A 14,182-nucleotide genomic window follows, 5' to 3' on the forward strand; every position below is an offset into this window, starting at 1 on the left:
AAATGACCCATTTTACCTAGGTTAGCTCCAATATGATCCATTTTAACTAGGTTAGCTCCAAAATGACCAAGTTTACCTAGGTTAGCTCCAATATGATCCATTTTAGATAGGTTAGCTCCAAAATGATCCATTTTACCTACGTTAGCTCAAAAATGGCATAATTACTTATGTTAGCACAAAAATGACCTATACTATTTTCGTCCAAATTGACATAATAAGCTTAGTTGGCTAAAAAATGGCATAATTACCTATGTAAGCTCTAAAATGACACAAATAAGGAATAAGAAGAAGAAAAACAAGGAAGAGGAGAAAAAGAAAGAATAGAAGAAGAAAGAGAAGAAAAACAAAGAATAAACGAAGAAGAATGAGAAGGAAAAGGGTAAAAACCTTCTTCTTCTAGTCTTCTTCTTCTTCTTCTTCTCAAAGATGACCTAAGTTAGCTCTAATATGCTTAGTTACCTAGGTTAGCTCAATAATGACCTATACTTAGCTGCTTTATATAAAAATGGCATAATATGCTTAGTTCACTCAAAAATGGCATAATTAGCTAGGTTAGCTCCATTTTACCTAAGTATGCTTACTTCTTCTTCTTCTTCTTCTTCTTCTTCTTCTTCATTTTCTTCTTCTTCTAACTTTCTTGTTTCCCATTTTGCAGATTTCATTTACTTCATGGAAGCTGCTACCTCTTGAGCATGCGTTGGTTTTCCCCTGAAGAGGAAAGGGTGATGCAGCAAAGTAGCATAAGTATTTCCCTCAGTTTTTGAGAACCAAGGTATCAATCCAGTAGGAGACTACACGCAAGTCCCCTGTACCTGCACAAACAAACAAGAACCTCGCAACCAACATGATAAAGGGGTTGTCAATCCCTTCACAGTCACTTACGAAAGTGAGATCTGATAGAGATAATAAGATAAATATTTTTTGGTATTTTTGTTGTATAGATTGGAAAATAAAGATTGCAAAATAAACAGTGACAGAAATAGCTTGTTGAGGGAGAATAAATAATGGAGAATAGACCCGGGGGCCATAGGCTTCACTAGTGGCTTCTCTCAAGATAGCAAATTCTACAGTGGGTGAACAAATTACTGCCGAGCAATTGATAGAAAAGCGCATAGTTATGAGAATATCTAGGCATGATCATGTATATAGGCATCATGTCCGCGACAAGTAGACCGAAACGATTCTGCATCTTCTACTATTACTCCACACATCGACCGCTATCCAGCATGCATCTAGAGTATTAAGTTCATAAGAACAGAGTAACACATTAGGCAAGATGACATGATGTAGAGGGATAAACTCAAGCAATATGATATAAACCCCATCTTTTTATCCTCGATGGCAACAATACAATACGTGCCTTGCTGCCCCTGCTGTCACTGGGAAAGGACACCGCAAGATTGTACCCAAAGCTAAGCACTTCTCCCATTGCAAGAAAGATCCATCTAGAAGGCCAAACCAAACTGATAATTTGAAGAGACTTGCGAAGATATTAAATCATGCATAAAAGATTTAAGATAAGAATCAAATATTGTTCATAGATAATCTTGATCATAAACCCACAATTCATCGGATCTCGACAAACACACCGCAAAAAGAATTACATCAAATAGATCTCCAAGAGAACCGAGGAGAACTTTGTATTGAGATCCAAGCAGAGAGAAGAAGCCATGTAGCTAATAACTATGGACCTGAAGGTCTGTGGTAAACTACTCACACATCATCGGAGGGGCTATGGTGTTGATCTAGAAGCCCTCCGTTATCGATTCCCCCTCCGGCGGAGCACCGGGAAAGGCCCCAAGATGGGATCTCACGGGTACAAAAGGTTGCGGCGGTGGAAATAGTTTTCGTGGTGCTCCTGGATGTTTTCAGGGTATATGGGTATATATAGGAGGAAGAAGTACGTCGGTGGAGCTGCGAGGGGGCCACGAGGGTGGGGGCGCGCCTGGCCCCCCTAGGCGCGCCCTCCTGCCTCGTGGCCTCCTCGCTTCTTTCTTGACATCCACTCCAAGTCTCCCGGATCACGTTTGTTCCAAAAATAACTCTCCCGAAGGTTTCAATCTGTTTGGATTCCGTTTGATATTCCTTTTTAGCGAAATACTGAAATAGGCAAAAAATAGCAATTTGCATTGGGCCTTTGGTTAGTAGGTTAGTCCCAAAAATAATATAAAAAGGTATATTAAAGCCCATTAATCGTCCAAAACAGATAATATAATAGCATGGAACAATAAAAAATTATAGATACATTGGAGACGTATCAAAAGCTTGCATGGATGGAGTGCTTCTTTTCCCTTTCTGCTTTTCTTTTGTATCCATGAACAATGTGGAACTTGTTATATGGATGGATGGATAGGTGTTGGATGAACAAGGTGAAACTATTGTAATATGTATGGATGGAACTATGTGTTGGCTATGTATGTATGATGAAACTTGTGTGTTGGATATGTCATATGTCTTGTGTGAAATTTGTGTGTTGAAATTGAATGAATTTAAGAAAAAACAGGGGCTATACAAGCTCATTGTCATCTGTTGGCTGACGGTGAAGAGCTTTGCCATCTGCCAGCAGACAGCAAAGCTGCCAGGTGGCAGCTACCTGTGCAGCCTGGGGCACTTGCTGGCCTATTTGGTTACTTTGCCGTCCGCCAGCAGACGGCATAGCACGCCATGTGGCAGCACCTGGGGGCTGGGCTATTTGGTCACTTTGCCGTCCACTGGCAGACGACAAAGGTGCAATGGCCTTTGTCATCTGCCAGCGGACGGCAAAGCACGCTGTTAATCCCCTAACAGATGTAACCTGCCACATGTGCCGTCTAGGTTCTTTGCTGTCTGCTGGCGGACGGCAAAGACCGTTTCATCTTTGTCGTCCGCCAGCAGACGACAAAGAGCCCTTCGCCGTAGCCTATTCAGCTGGACCTGTTGCCGTCTGCTGGCGGACAGCAAAGGCCTTTGCCGACAGTCATGGCAGACGGCAAAGTGGCTGATTCCTGTAGTGTGAACTGTTGTTTTTGAGTTGTAGCACTTAAACTTTGATGGTCGTGTGCCACTTTTGCTACTACCGTTTGTTGCGATGATAAATTCCACACGAAGTCATTCTGCAGACGCCCATTTTTCATTATGCATGTCATTATCTACAGTACACTTGTGTATGCATGATGAATTGTCTTCGTGGGTCGAAGGAGATCTCCACAAAGCAGAACCTCCCATGTGCATTTGCATTCAGAGGCAAATCACTTATGTGCACATCTTCAGGGGGAGCCCTTTCAACCTCATGAAGCCAATGACCGCATTCTGTAACTTACACATATTTTTATTCCCGTTGAAAACTTCAACCAATTTGTCATCAATCACCAAAAAGGGGGAGATTGTAAGTGCATCTAGTACCACCCCTAGTTGGTTTTGGAGTATTGACGACAAACATGGTTGAAGGACTAATGTGTTTGTGAGAATTACAGGATAACACAGGTAGAAGTCCCTCATTGATTCAGTTTTCCTACTAGAGATGACCCCTAAAAATGTATGAAGACATTGAAGACAATGGTGGTTCTTGAAGACATTCATGTTGAAGCTAATGACGTGCGAAGAAATTCACTTGAAGACTATGGAGTGAGAAGACATAGTTTCTTTCGTAATTTCATTTTATTCCTTCTTGAGTCAAAGGAACCACCGTACTGTTAAGTGGTGTCAAAGTGAACAAAGTCAGAAGACTAAAGTGATACTCAACCAAAATCTTATGTCTCCGAGCGAAGATAATGAGAGCAAATCTTATCCAGAGTTGGATAAGTCGGCTTTGCTTGTAGCCCAAGCCAAGCTGCCGCGTGTGTTTGAAATCCGACCGTTGGACACGTGTCGGTTCCTTAGTGACCCAGGGTCATTTCAGAGATATCATGTCGGGTTGCCTCCTAGCTATAACCACCCCTTACACCATAAATTAGTGGCTGCTCAGAGTTAGTGCACGACTTTTGTCATTTGAGAGCAACCCACCTTCGAAGCCTTTGAGAGAGAGAGATCCTTGTGAGGACAAAGCCCAAAACACCCAGAGCCAAAGAGTGTTAGCCATCACTGAAGTCTTTCTGTCCGCGTGGCTTGAAGACTTGTTACACTTGAGGATTGTGTATCCTCCATCTAGTTAGGCGTCACGTTCTAAGGATCCAAGAGTCATTGTGGATCGCCGGTGAACGGAGTATGTGAAGGTTTGGAAGTCTACATTGGAGACTTACCAGAGTGATTGGGTGAGGACTGGTGTCCTTAGCTCAAGGGGAATAAGGTGAAGACGTGGTCTTATGATTTCAATCTCAGCCTCCCTAACCAGATGTATAGTTGTCACAACAACTGGAACTGGTCTACCAAATCCTTGTCTTCACCAAGCTACTGGTTCTATCCCCCACCTCCTTTACATTTCAGTTTGTCTTCGTGAAGTCATTACTTATTTTCCTGATCTGTTTGACTTCACTATGTGAAGACTATCACCTGTTTGGCTTCATACTATCTTCCATTCCGATCTGTTCTACTTAGCTGCTATTAGTCTTCGTGCTTTCATTATATTGCTTACTTGACTATAGTCTGTCTAGAGTAGTTTGTCTTCCGCTGCATTTCATATAGGTGTTGTTTGATTGTCTATCTTCAAAGACCTTGTGTTTTGAAGAGTTTCATAAAAATCGCCTATTCACCCCCCTCTAGTCGATAACTAGCACTTTCAGGGTGCCACCCCCTGTGCCTTTTCCCAGGTGCCAGAAAAGGAAGGGGGGCTCGCCATAGGGTAGGCGCCCAAGGGGTTTGGGGCGCACCCTGGCTGCACCTCCTCCCCTCCACCTATATATATATATATATATATATATATATATATATATATATATATATATATATATATATATATATATATATATATATATATATATGAGAGGGAGGGGTGCCACACAACCACGACAATCCACGAGCCGTGTGCAGCACCCCTCTCTGCAGTTTCATCCTCCATCAATTTTCCACAGTGAAGCCTTGTGGGAACAAGTTCACCACCACCGTGACAAAGCCATCGTGCCACCGGAACTCATCTACTACTTCGCCTGTCTTGCTGGATCAAGAAGGCGAGGATGTCATCGAGCTGAACGTGTGTTGAACACGGAGGTGCCGTACATTCGGTACTTGATCGGTTGGACCGTGAAGGTGTACGACTACATCAACCGCGTTGATAAATGCTTCCGATAAATGGTCTACGAGGGTACATAGACATACTCTCCCCTCTTGTATCTATGCATCTTCATGGATAGATCTTGCATGTGCATAGAATTTTTTTTGTTTTCCATGCAACATTCCCTAATAGTGGCATCATGAGCCAGGTCTATGCGTAGATGATATGCACGAGTGGAACACAAAAGAGTTGTGGGCGGTGATGTTCATACTGCTTACCACCAACGTCTTATTTTGATTCGGCGACATTGTGGGATGAAGCGGCCCAGACCAACCTTATATGTCCATGCACATGAGACCGGTTCCACCAACTAACATGCAACTTGTTTTGCATAAAGGTGGCTGGCGGGTGTCTGTTTCTCCTACTTTAGTTGAATCGAATTTGACTATGGCCGGTCCTTGAACAAGGTTAAAACAGAAAACTTGATAATCACCATTGTGGTTTTACGTTGGTAAGAATGATTCTTGCTAGAAGCCCGTAGCAGCCATGTAAAACTTGCAACAACAAAGTAGAGGACGTCTAACTTGTTTTTGCATGGCATGTTGTGATGTGATATGGTGAAGATATGATTTGATATATGTTGATGTATGAGATGATCATGTTTTGTAATAAGTTCACGACTTGCATGTCGATGAGTACGACAACCGGCAGGAGCCTTAGGGTTGTCTTTAATTATTGTATGACATGCGTGTCAATCACTAAGCACCATGTAATTTCTTTGCTTTATTGCTATGCATTAGCAATAGTTGTAGAAGCAATAGTTGGCGAGATGACCTTGATGCTACGATGGAGATCAAGGTGGCGAGCTGGTGACAATGGAGATCATGCCGATGCTTTGGAGATGGAGATCAAAAGCACAAGATGATGATGGCCATATCATGTCGCATATTTTGATTGCATGTGATGTTTATCCTTTATGCATCTTATTTTGCTTAGAACGACAGTAGCATTATAAGATGACCCCTTCACTTAATCTCAAGATAAAAATGTTCTCCCTAAGTATGCATCATTGCTAAAGTTTGTCATTTTGAAGCACCTCGTGATGATCGGGTGTGATAGATTCCATGTTCACATATAACAGGTGTAAGCCAGTTTTGCACATGCAGAATACTTGGGTCGAACTTGACGACCCTAGCATGTACAGACATGGTCTCGGAACACTGGAGACCGAAAGGTCGAACGTTAGTCATATAGTAGATATGATCAACATGAAGATGTTCACCATTGAAGACTACTCCATCTCATGTGATGATCGGACATGGTTTAGTTGATGTGGATCATGTATCACTTAGAAAACTTGAGGGATGTTGATTCAAGTGGGAGTTCATTACTAATTTGATTAATTGAACTAAAATTTATCATGAACATAGTCAAAATATCTTTGCAAATTATGTTGTACATCAATAGCTCACGATGTAGATTCCCCATTTTTATATGTTCCTAGAGAAAACTAAGTTGAAAGATGATGGTAGCAACTACACGGACTGAGTCTGTAACTTGTGGGTTATCCTCATTGCTGCACAGAAGAATTATGTTCTTGATGCACCGCTAGGTGACAGATCTTCCTGAGGAGCTATTGCAGATGTTATGAACGTCTGGCAAATTCAATCTGACGACTACTCGATAGTTGATAGAGGCGAAGGTGTCCAAATGTTTCGATGAGATGGTGGCTATCGTTTTCGGTGGGAGTCGACCTTTGACGATCCGACTATGAACGTGCGATACGTCGAGCCTTAGCAATTGATAAACCAACTTCCAAGGGTTATTGACCACGCCGGAGCACGATCAACCTGACCACGAGGGTCTGTTTCCTGCGAGCAAACGAAGAACAAGCAAGAAACTAAGATTGCAATCTGGATATTGCGAATATAAGAGGAAAGCTTTATTGATCAAGGTGGGGTTCTGTGACGTCTTGGTCTGGTCGTTGACCACAAACGAAGTACACGAAGTTGCAGCTATGGTGAACTTTTAATCTAAACAAAATCCAAAGTCTAAATGATGCCCTAAGGGCTATATATATGGAGGAGAGAGGGGGGAATTTTGTGGCCCTCGGAGGAGGGGTCTGAAACCAACCCTAACTCTTTTTTCCCCACACATACGGACTCTAAAAACAACCTATACTTAAGTATTTCGAAAATACATGGGCCTGGCCCAATAATAAGGTCACGTAGCACCTAGAATAGCCTCTGGTCGAAATTTATGAAGTGGCATCTTGTATATTTAGTCCAAGGCTTCATGCACTCCTTGTGGTGGCTTCAAAGTCCTGAAATCATCACTTGTAACAACATTCTTGATCCCCTTGTGCATGCCATCATCTCCATGCTTGGTCTTGCTCCAGTGTTCATCCCTCTTATCCATGCCAGGCCCTTCATTTCTAAGCAAAACAAATGTATCCAATTTAGGCAGCATCATATTCTCATGAACATTAGAATCATTACCAAGAAACGAAAGTACCTTATAATTTAATTGGCGTGTGCGAGCCCTAGTAATTGGTCCAGTATGTATAGCAGCAGGGGCTATGGGTGTAACAATGGTATTGATGTCCTCATCATCCTCCCCTTCTTGAAATGAAGTCATCCTCGACGGAAGCTCATCTTCCTCACCCAAATAAGGCTTCAAATCTGCAATGTTAAAAGTGGGACTAACCCCAAAATCTGCAGGCAGCTCAAGTTTATATGCATTATCATTTCTTTTCCCTAACACCTTAAAAGGACCATCAGCACGTGGCATTAGCTTTGATTTGCGCAAATTAGGAAATCTATCCTTACGCAAATGTAACCAAACAAGATCTCCAGGTGCAAACACAACATGTTTTCTACCCTTATCTCCAGCAAGTTTATATTTAGCATTCATACGCTCAATGTTTTCCTTAGTTAACTCATGCATTTTTAAAATCAATTTAGCACGTTCTTTAGCATCAAAATTAACCTTCTCTGAAGATGGAAGAGGCAACAAATCACTAGGTGCACGAGGTAGGAAACCATACACAATTTCAAAAGGGCACATCTTAGTAGTAGAATGCAATGAACGAGTATAAGAAAATTCAATATGAGGCAAGCATTCTTCCCACATTTTCTTATTATTCTTCAAAACAACTCTAAGCATGGTAGACAGTGTTCTATTGACTACTTCAGTTTGTCCATCAGTTTGGGGGTGACAAGTAGTACTAAAAAGCAGTTTATCCCCCAACTTAGCCCATAAACATCTCCAAAAGTGGCTAAGAAATTTAGTATCACGATCTGAAACAATAGTATTTGGCACACCATGCAAGCGAATAATTTCACGGAAGAACAAATCAGCAACATTAACAGCATCATCGCTTTTATGACATGGTATAAAGTGTGCCATTTTCGAAAATCTATCCATGACAACAAATATGTTATCCCTCCCCTTATTCGTTCGAGGTAAACCTAAAACAAAGTCCATAGATATATCCTCCCAAGAAACACTAGGTACAGGCAAAGGCGTATATAAACCATGAGGATTGAGTCATGACTTAGCTTTTTGACATGTAGTGCAGCGAGCAACAAAACGCTCAACATCCCGTCTCATCTTTGGCCAAAAGAAATGTGTAGAAAGTATATCCTCCGTCTTCTTGACGCCAAAGTGTCCCATTAATCCTCCTCCATGCGCCTCCTGCAACAACAAAAGACGAATGGAGCTAGCTGGAATGCATAGCTTGTTAGCACGAAACACAAATCCATCGTTAAGAACGAACTTGTTCCAAGTTCACCCTTCCTTACAATTCTACAATACATCTTTAAATTCAGCATCATGCACATATTGATCTTTGATGGTCTCCAAACCAAATATTTTAAAGTCAAGTTGTGAAAGCATAGTATAACGATGAGACAATGCATCACCAATAACATTTTCTTTACCCTTTTTGTGTTTAATGACATAAGGGAAAGTCTCCATGAATTCAGCCCATTTAACATGTCTACGGTTTAGTTTTGCTTGACTTTTAATGTGTTTCAAAGATTCATGATCAGAATGTATAACAAATTCCTTGGGCCATAAATAATGTTGCCATGTTTCTAAGGTCCGAACAAGAGCATATAATTCTTTATCGTAAGTAGAATAGTTCAGACTAGGCCCACTCAATTTTTCAGAAAAGTATGCAACACGTTTGCCATCTTGTAATAACCCACCTCCTAATCCAATTCAACTAGCATCACATTCAAGATCAAAAGTCTTATTAAAATCAGGAAGTTGGAGTAAAGGAGCATGTGTCAACTTATCTTTCAATACCGTGAAGGCTTCTTCCTGTGCGGTACCCCAAACAAAAGGCACATCCTTCTTTGTAAGCTCATTGAGAGGTGCAGCAATGGTGCTGAAATCTCTCACAAAACGCCTATAGAAACCAGCGAGGCCAAGGAAACTCCTCACTTGTGTGAATGTTTTGGGCTGCGGCCAACTCTCAATAGCTTCAATCTTGGCTTTATCAACTTCAATTCCCCGTGGAGTAACAACATAGCCAAGAAAAGATACTCGGTCGGTGCAAAAGGTGCACTTTCCAAGGTTACCAAACAAACGTGTATCACATAGAGCAATAAAAACAGCACGTAAATGTTCCACCGAAGATTTGCCATAAATCAATATGTCATGAAAGTAAACTACCACAAATCGTCCAATGAAAGCACGTAAAACTCCGTTCATTAATCTCATGAAAGTACTGGGTGCATTAGTTAACCCAAAAGGCATGACTAACCACTCATATAATCCAAACTTAGTTTTAAATGTCATTTTCCATTCATCTCCCAATTTCATACGGATTTAATGGTATCCACTACGCAAATCAACTTTGATAATATTGTAGAGCCACTCAATTCATCAAGCATATCATCTAGCCTAGGAATATGATGATGATAACGAATAGTAATATTATTAATGCCTCTACAATCAACACACATATGCGACGTACCATCCTTTTTCGGCACTAAAATGATAGGAACAACACAAGGACTAAGGGATTCACGTATGTAACCTTTGTCGAGGAGTTCTTGTACTTGACGCATAATCTCCTTCGTCTCCTCTGGATTGGTATGGTATGGTGCACGATTGGGTAATGATTCACTAGGAATTAAGTCAATTTGATGCTCAATCCCTCGAATAGGTGGTAATCCCGGTGGCACGTCTTGTGGAAAGACGTCTGCGAACTCCTGCAAAATGTTAGTGACAGCAGGAGGCAAAGAGGAAGGCACGTCCTCGAATGAAAATAATGCCTCTTTGCACACAAAAGCATAGCAAACAAATTTGCTAAAATCTAGATCATCAATATGAGATTTGGTGGCAAGTAAACATGCACTTTTTAATTTAATTTCAGAAGCAACACTAGATGGTTTATTATTAGGCTTCATTTGTTTCTCAAATTCTTTTGCCACAATCTGATTTTCACTCTTATCTTTCTCCTGTTTTGCTTTATTAGCTCTATTAATATCATCTATCAAAATGGAATCAGGAGTCATAGGAAGCAAAGTAATATTTTTATCCTTATGAACAAGAGTATACTGATTGTTTCTACCATGGTGTACATAATTTTTATCAAATTTCCACGGTCTACCAAGTAATAAGGAACATGCTTGCATAGGTACCACATCACAATCAAAATAATCAGCATTGTAGAGATACTAAAATGCACACGAACAGTACGTGTTACCTTAACCTTGCCGTTGTTGTTGAACCATTGGATGTAGTAAGGATGTGGATGTGGTCTTCTGGTGAGAGATAGCTTCTCCACCATCTCCATGCTAGCCAAGTTGTTGTAGCTCCCTCCATCTATGATGACGCGAACAGAACGTTCCTTCACAACTCCCTTTGTATGGAACAAATTATGCCTCTGATTTTGCTCAGCTTGTGTGACCTGCACACTCAAAACACGTTGAGCAACTAAACATTCATACCTATCAGCATCTTCAGGAGCCACGTATTGCATCTCATGATCAGAATCATCTCCACCATGTTCTTCATGTGTAATAAGAGCCAAAGTCTCCTCATCATAGTCACTAGCGGACTCATACCCACCATCCTCAGTAGCAATCATCACACGCTGAGATTTGCATTCTCTCGCCAAATGTCCTCTTCCCTTACAATGACGACAAATAATATCACTTGTGTGTCCTGTTGATGCCATGGAAGAAGAAGAGATCTGCGCAGGCCGGCAGGTGTGCTCTTGGAAGATAGTGGTGGTTGTGCCTGTTTTCTTGTATCACGGCTGGAGGTGGCACCTGATGGAGGTGCTGGTGTAGTGGAAGTAGAGGATACACGTGGTGTCCATGATGAAGATCGACCTGCAGAAAAGTTAGTTCGCACCAATGCCTGTCGATCCTGCACTTCACGTTCAGCTTTACAAGCAAGATGGAATAAACGAGTGATATTATTATACTCCTTATACTCTAGAATGGTCTGAATCTCTCTATTTAATCCACCCATAAAACATGCAAGCATAGCTTCATTCTCCTCAATAATACCACATCTAATCATGCCAGTTTGTAATTCCTGATAATATTCTTCTACAGAATTTTTTCCTTGTCTTAAACGCTGTAATTTTTGAAGTAATTCACGTTGATAATATGGTGGAACCCAACGAGTACGCATAGCAGTTTTCAAAGCAGCCCAAGTAGCTGGAATAGGATATAATCTACAATGTTCAGACCACCAAACACATGCAAAACTAGTGAAAGCACAAACAGCAGCAGGAACACGTCTCTCCTCGGGATATTGTAAACATGTAAAACGTTGTTCAGTTTCTAACTCCCAAGTAAGATATATATCAGGAACATATCTACCATCAAATGGTGGAATATTCAATTTCAGTTTAGGGAGATGGTCATGATCTCGTACCTGAGGGGTGCTACCTCTTGAGCATTGCGTTAGTTTTCCTCGAAGAGGAAGGGATGATGCAGCAAAGTAGCGTAAGTATTTCCCTCAGTTTTTGAGAACCAAGGTATCAATCCAGTAGGAGGCTACGCGCGACTCCCTTGCACCTGCACAAAACAAATAAATCCTCGCAACCAACGCAAATAGGGGTTGTCAATCCCTATAAGGCCACTTTACGAGAGTGAGATCTGATAGATATGATAAGATAATATTTTTGGTATTTTTATGATAAAGATACAAAGTAAAATAAAGGCAAAGTAAATAGCAAAGGAAATAACTAAGTAGTAGGAGATCAATATGATAAAGATAGACCCGGGGGCCATAGGTTTCACTAGTGGCTTCTCTCGAGAGCATAAGTATTCTACGGTGGGTGAACAAATTACTGTTGAGCAATTGACAGAATTGAGCATAGTTATGAGAATATCTAGGTATGATCATGTCGGTGTACAAAAAGAGGGGTACGCTTTTTGTACCCCTATAACTGTGCACGAGCAGTCTGAGCCACCGGCACCACCACACTGAGCAAGGCAAGGGAGGTGAGCCAAGGTAAGGTCGAAGCTCAGGAGAAGCAGAACGACGCCAAGACCAAGACCACAAAGAGAGAAGGGGACAAAGTGGACCCCCCGGAAAGATCCTTGCCAGGAGGCGGTTTTAGCAAACCCGGCAAGACCCTTGCCGTGGCAGCTCGCCCCACACCTACGGAGTGAGTCACCCTTGAGACCACTGCCCCGATGGGGCAAGGATTCGGGAGACATCCCCGTGGTGGCATGCAGATCTTTGTGAAGACATTCAAGATCAGATACACCCTTTAGAAGATGATGATCCTTGGCGGGATCTCAGCCAAGGAGGACCGCAAGGCCCTCGGCAAGAGCCTTGCCGGGGATGACAGCAGGCGCCATGGCAAGACCCTTGCCGGGGCCCCGGCAAGGCCCTTGCCAAGAACACCCGTAGGGCCACCATTAGGCCCACGCCAGTCAAACCTCCACCGCCGTTCGCATGCAGCTGCCGACCCAACCAGCTGGGCAGGCACCTGCATGGCGGCATGCGGATCTTCATGGAGACCCACCACTGCGCCACCTCAGCTGCCTGCCTGCCTACATGGCACCGCGGGTGCCGCTGGCCAGGGCGCTAGTCGACACGAGAGGGAGCGGCGACGGATGAGACAAGGCTCTCCCCCGTCCCCGATAAAGCAAGGACACCTGGGAAAAACGCATTAAATGTGCCTTGTCATGTAATGCGAGGGATAACCTCACATCACTGTTCCCTTTCCACCTCCTGTGTGCCATTGTGGCAACCCCTTTCCTATAAAAGGAGGCCCGAGGCGACCAGGAGGGGGATTCGGCATTTTGGAGCTCCTCACGCCCCATAGCTAGCTCAAGAACACATATATACAATCCACCAAAGGAGTAGGGTTTTACGCATCCCCGCGGCCCGAACCTGGATAAACGAACCGTGTGCTATCTGTTTGATCCGCTCTTCTCACGACCCCGCGCCCCCAACCGTAGTAGGGATTCTTGTGATCCCATAGGTGTCGTTCCCACCGACAGATCATGTATATAGGCATCACGTCCGAGACAGGTAGACTGACTCCTGCCTGCATCTACTACTATTACTCCACTCATCGACCGCTATCCAGCATGCATCTAGAGTATTAAGTTAAAAACAGAGTAACTCCTTAAGCAAGATGACTTGATGTAGAGGTATAGACTCATGCAATATGAAGAAAACCCCATCTTGTTATCCTCGATGGCAACAATACAATACGTGCCTTGCTGCCCCTACTGTCACTGGGAAAGGACACCGCAAGATTGAACCCAAAGCTAAGCACTTCTCCCATTGCAAGAAAGATCAATCTAGTAGGCCAAACCAAACTGATAATTCAAAGAGACTTGCAAAGATAACCAATCATACATAAAAGAATTTAGAGAAGATTCAAATATTATTCATAGATAGACTTGATCATAAACCCACAATTCATCGGTCTCAACAACACACCGCAAAAAGAAGATTACATTGAATAGTTCTCCACAAGAGAGGGGGAGAACATTGTATTGAGATCCAAAAAGAGAGAAGAAGCCATCTAGCTACTAACTATGGACCCGTAGGTCTAAGGTAAAC

Source organism: Triticum dicoccoides, chromosome 1A (genome assembly GCF_002162155.2).
Source record: "Triticum dicoccoides isolate Atlit2015 ecotype Zavitan chromosome 1A, WEW_v2.0, whole genome shotgun sequence".
NCBI lineage: Eukaryota > Viridiplantae > Streptophyta > Magnoliopsida > Poales > Poaceae > Triticum > Triticum dicoccoides.